This window comes from Lactuca serriola, chromosome 8 (assembly GCF_051521515.1).
Source record: "Lactuca serriola cultivar US96UC23 chromosome 8, Lser_US96UC23_V15, whole genome shotgun sequence".
NCBI lineage: Eukaryota > Viridiplantae > Streptophyta > Magnoliopsida > Asterales > Asteraceae > Lactuca > Lactuca serriola.
The window spans coordinates 66,268,098-66,273,730 of NC_136415.1; the positions used below are offsets into that span (position 1 = coordinate 66,268,098).

The following is a 5,633-nucleotide window of genomic DNA, read 5'->3' on the forward strand; positions in this document are numbered from 1 at the left end:
GATTTTTGAGAATTAAGGATGACTCGTCGAGTCAGTTTAATGCACTCGACGAGTTGGTCACCGAATGAAAATATTAGCATTCTGCATCTGATCCAGCTTCCAATAAACTCTCTATACTTTCTATTCACTTCTAGACTCCCTTGCCAACATCTCTAAGGACCGGACTCAATACTTTAACTCTAACGCTCCTTCTTTCTTGACTCTCTTTCTCACTTTGATTCTATGATTCTGAACCCTTTTGAAGTTAGCACTCCGAATTCAATTATGAAAAATTGTCAAAGCATTCAAACATCAAATAAACATCAAAAGCAAGTTCTAAAAAACATTAAACAAACCAAATAAAAACAAACACAAAAATAAAAAGATTGAAAATTGTTCAATAAAAATGCCAAGAACTCAATCCTCCTCCTCATGATCATCATCTAGCCCTGCTCCACTTCCTCCCGCACCACTTCTTCTTGCACTTATCACCTCTGCCCATGATGGAACGTATGGAAAGTTACCACCATCAATGTGCGGAATGTTAAAGTGGTCGAAAAGTCGTATATGTGATTGGTTGCTAAAATTAAAGCTCCGCGCCATCTGATCTTGTAGCCGCCTCATCTCCACATTGTACCAATCCATTGGTACTTCTTCGTTGTCAACCGGAATCACCGGCGGCTCTTCCTCCACATCCCTCTATCTTCTCGAACGAACCCTCCTCCTCGGTGCTTCGGGACCAACAACCGGATCATCATTCGGGATGGCATAATGGCCACCACCATAGTCTTCAATAATCCTCGCTCTCCGGAAAAGAATTGGATTGAATGGAGGTGTAGGGATCATCGTCATGAAGTTCCATGCACCGCGGTTCATCAACCCGAATGAGTTGGCTAACCGGGTGACAAACATCCCACCGTTGATTCGAGAAGTTTTGCGATCCTTGACCGCACCCTCCGAGAGATATGAAGCTAGACACCAAGGAATATTGCAAAAAACACCAGGTGTAATAATGCTCCACAAATAGAAGACATCAAAGTTAGACACCTTGTCATCATCTTTCCTTTGGTTGATGGTGGATGAAATGAGACGATGGATGAGGCGGTGTGTTGGGGATCGAATGCTCCCTTCCTGTGCCGACTTCGGAATATAGACCTTGTTACCAATTGTATTCCACCAGCCCACGCTCGTAACTCCTTCGGGAAACACCATATGGGAAGGGCTGATCATAAACCCCTAGTCGACAGGCAAGATCCACCACATAGCATTGATGAAATTCTCCCCCAAGGCAGAAACTAAAGCTTGACGGGTGATAAGCATCCACTCCCCCGGTGAAAGATACTGTGGAGAAGAACTCCAAACACAGCTCCAAATAAACCGGCTCTTGAATACGGAAGACCCGGATCCACCCGTCACAAATCATTGTTTCGCCTTCATGACAAAACTCCTTTACAAGATAAGGAGCTAACTCCTCCTCATAGCGTACACTCTGCAACCAATCCCAATCTATCCGGTTGGGCACGTAGATCTCTTTCTTCTTGATGTCAACCAACTTCTTCTTCCACTTCCGCAATGTTGAAGCGGACTCGATTTGTGGGAAATTCAACCAAGGAAAGTCCCCTTGGTGGCCACTGGAACTTTGCCCCCTTCTGAACATGATTTCTGCAAAACAAGGACACAAAACCCAGAAACACAGAATATAATTAAAAAAAAACGTCTCACATATGTTTCCCGACTCGACTCGTCGAGTCCACGTACGACTTGGCGAGTCACACGAACTGCACGAGTCAGTCGGCGGGTCGATGGAAATTGGACCATGAAACCTGGAAATTTCGTCAAGGGTTTTGTCTAGGCACATATTATTAAGGTATTAAGGCCAGAATAAGCATTCAAAACAACATAATTCATGAAAAATCAAAACCCTAGAAATTTACTACTTTTCAAAAACGGGTTTTTTCATGCAATTTCTAGCATAGATGGCCTTATAATCATGTTCTTAACAGAAAACAAGAAGAAATTCATTACCTTTTGAGATGGTACTTGAAAGATTTGAAGAAAAATTGAAGAACAAAGATGAATGCTTGAGAGAGAGATGAGAGAGAGGCGCACGACGAGTGTATGTGTGAAAAGAAAACTGATACATTAGGGTTAAAACCCTAGTTACCGGTTGTAAAAGTAATTTCAAAATTAATTTTTTCTGTAAATAATATCGACTCGTCGAGTCGGGGTCAGACTCGGCGAGTCTGGTCGCGATGTCAAACTTTTCTGAAATCCATATACACTCGTCGAGTCGTGGTAAGACTTGGCGAGTCTTTTGCAAAAATTCATAAAATTTTTTCATTTATCTAAAAAAAATCATTTCACCCCACACTTAGCCCATGCATACTCTCAAGCAGACATGTCCGACAAATTGGAGAATTAACTATCTCAAAACGAAGGAAAATTTTCAAACAAAACTAAAAAGTAAAAGAAAGCAAACTCTAAATAACGGGTTGCCTCCCGCCAAGCGCTTCTTTTTAAGGAGTCGTTAGCTGGACTCCTTCCCGTCTACGTCTCGTCATCTTCCAGCATCGGGAATGCACGCCTAGTCTTTTGTGGTTTGTACTTTGTTTTGTAAGCGTGAATCTTCTTCTTGTAAGCCCTTTTCAATGCATCTCTTTTCTTTTTTCACAGCATCATCCTCAGCTGCTTGGGCTTCCCTTTTCCTCTTTTTCTTCTTTCCCCCATTCTTTTTCACCTTCTCTTGCACCTCCTTCTCTTTAAATTTAATTACTTCATATTTCGTGATGGTTCGTGCTTTAGGTTTAGTAGTGAATGGTTGATCAGCTTCCACCCTCCTTTCCTTTGTCTCTTCATCCTTTCCTGTGCTCAACCCATCTTCAAACGGAATCGTATCAAGACATGCTACATCGGCGTATTGAACTTTCATTCCCATTCCTCCTTCTGCTGTTTGTTCTTCTAAAGAATCATGAATAATATCTAAATCCAAGGTATGTGAAGAACTAGTAACAAACAGATCTAAGTCGGCCAAGTCTTTGTCAATTTCAACTGGACTCGTCGAGTCCATTAAAATGACTCGGCGAGTCTGATCGGGTTCCATTAATTCTCGGGTGTTTTCTGAGTTGGCTCCTTCCAGTAGCTTTTCTAACTCCTCTAAGTCCTTGTTAACATCTCCATCTTCTTCAGAGTGTATCAAAAACTTGGTTGGATCTTCTTTTAGCAAAAGTTCAAGCTCTTTTTGTAATATCTCGTCATCCAATTGGATAAATGAGATGTCTTCATTCTTTTCCTCTTCTTGCTTGGCCTCTGGAATAGCTTTAAACATTACAGACTCATCACCCACCCTTAATGTCAATGTAGACTCACATATATCAATTAAAGCACACGCGGTGTACAAGAATGATCTCCCCAAAATAATTGGAATTTCGGGGTCTTCTTCCATATCAACAACCACGAAGTCTACTGGGAAAATAAACTTGTCAACTTTTATAAGGAGATCCTCACAAACGCCTTGTGGATGAATTATCGTCTTGTCCGCCAAATGGATTTTCATATTCACCGGCCTTGGTTCTAGTAAATTCAACTTCTTAAAGAATGAAAGAGGCATCAGATTAATGCTTGCTCCCGAATTAGCTAATGCTCGGGTGAAAACTTCATTACCAAATTGGCACGGAATCACAATATTTCCTGGATCACCCTTCTTTTCAGGTAGCTCATTCATCAATATTTCCGCGACTTCAGCTAAATCTTTCCTAGTAGCAAAAAGGCCCTTAAGCAAGTTGAAGTACTTAGGTGTTTGGAGCATTGTTTCCACAAATGGCACATTAACTTGTAAAGCATTAACATGCTTCATGAAGGTTCTATATGCTTCTACTTTTTCTACAGGCATGGCTTTGGTTGGGTATGGAAGAGGAGGATTATAAGGCTTCAAAGAACTGACAATTTTCTTATTTACGCATGGACTCGTCGAGTCCAATAGAGTGACTCGGCGAGTCGGATCGGGTTTTGATGGGTCCGATTCTTCTACCTTTTCTGCCTTCTTCTAGGAGATTCTCAGTGCTTCTGTAAATGTTTCTTCACTGCTGGAGGTTATTACATTTACATTCTCCATTCTTGGATTGGGTTCAGTGTTACTTGGAAGTTGACCCGGTCTTCTATCATTCACTTGATGCGCAAGCTGCCCCAGCTGTTTCTCAATGTTGAGAATTGATGCTTGCTGATTCCTTAGCATGTTTCTGGTCTCGTGTATGGCAGCATCGTGATCATTGTGTATTTTTTCGGACGCGGCTACGAATCTAGTGAATAAGTCTTCTAAATCGGCTTTCTTTTCTACCGGTTCTTCCTTTTGGTATAGTCCCCTCTCCTTCTGCTTGTATTTCTCCTCCTTTGCCTTCTTATACTCTTCGTATGGTAGCCATTCTTTCTTAGGTTTCCACCAATTTTCATCATATCGATCGCCACTTGAATAAAAGACTTGAGCTCTCTTATTTCCATTCTCATCCAAATCACAATCCTTTGTGAGATAGGGCCCTCTACAATTTTCGCATCCTACCCTAATAGCATGGATTCTTTGATCCATTTTTGTCATTCTTCGATCTAGACTATCAAGCTTAGCTATCACTACCGCCATGCTATCATTTGCTACGTTCACTACCCCCCGACTTACTTCGTTTCTCGGATTGTGGTATTCTCTAGAGTGCTTAGAGAATTCTTCAATTAATTCTTTAATTACCGGGGGCGCCTTCTTTGTGAGCGGGCCTTGAGAATCAAGCAATTGCCTTGTGGTGACATTGACTCCATCATAGAAGATGGAGACCTCTTGTTGGCTATTAAGGTCATGGTGTGGGCAATTTCTAAGTAGGCTCTTGTACCTTTCCCAAGCTTCATAAAGAGATTCTCCAGGTTGTTGCTCGAAGTTGGCAATGGCTTTCTTCAGCTTGGCTATCTTGGAGGGCGGGCAGAAGTGGTCTATGAACTCTTCTTTCATCTTGGCCCATGTGGTGACCGATCCGGGAGGAAGTGACTTTAACCAATCTTTTGCAACTCCTTTAAATGTGACAGGAAGCATGCGAAGAAGCTGGGTCTCGCGTGGAACATTCGGTACGTTGAAGTAATCGGCCACATCATTCACCTCGTCCAAGTGCTTATAAGCGTCTTCGTGATCCTTCCCGTAAAAAGGAATCTCCTTGAGTTGGGCGAGAATATGGCCTTTTAGTTTGAAAGTAGCGGTCACGGGAATTGCGGGTTGCACAAGTCCCGGACTGGTGTCATTACGCATCCTTTTCTTCCATTCCCCCATGGGGACTTCCTCAATGTTATCCATTGTGATAGCTAACTTTTCTTCGGAATCGGTTTCGTGCTCGTAAGTATGCTCTTCTTCTTCCTCGGTCTCGTACTCGATATCTTCTTGAATTGGTTCTTCAATTCTCAATGAGGCACTGGATGCTCCGGATTTGCTGCTCTTTTTCTTGCTGAAAACGGACTTTAAGTTTTTGAGTGGTGAGTTCTTTGAAGATGCGGATTCTCCAACGGCTTTGCCCTTGCTCTTCCTTAGCGCAGATTCCGGGTCTTCAAGAGGGGGGACCAGAGGTGTATCAGATCCTCGGGTCATGAAACAACTGTAAACAAAGAAAAGAAACAAAACGCGTAAAAAG

General features: G+C 42.3%; 1 non-coding gene across 1 annotated transcript; it reads left to right on the top strand.

Moving 5' to 3' along the window:
• The first annotated feature begins 4,811 nt into the window (after positions 1 to 4,811).
• On the top strand, positions 4,812 to 4,918 carry LOC145071673 (small nucleolar RNA R71). Its single transcript, XR_013690679.1, has one exon. It is a non-coding gene; the product is annotated as a small nucleolar RNA R71 (small nucleolar RNA).
• Positions 4,919 to 5,633: the final 715 nt, after the last annotated feature.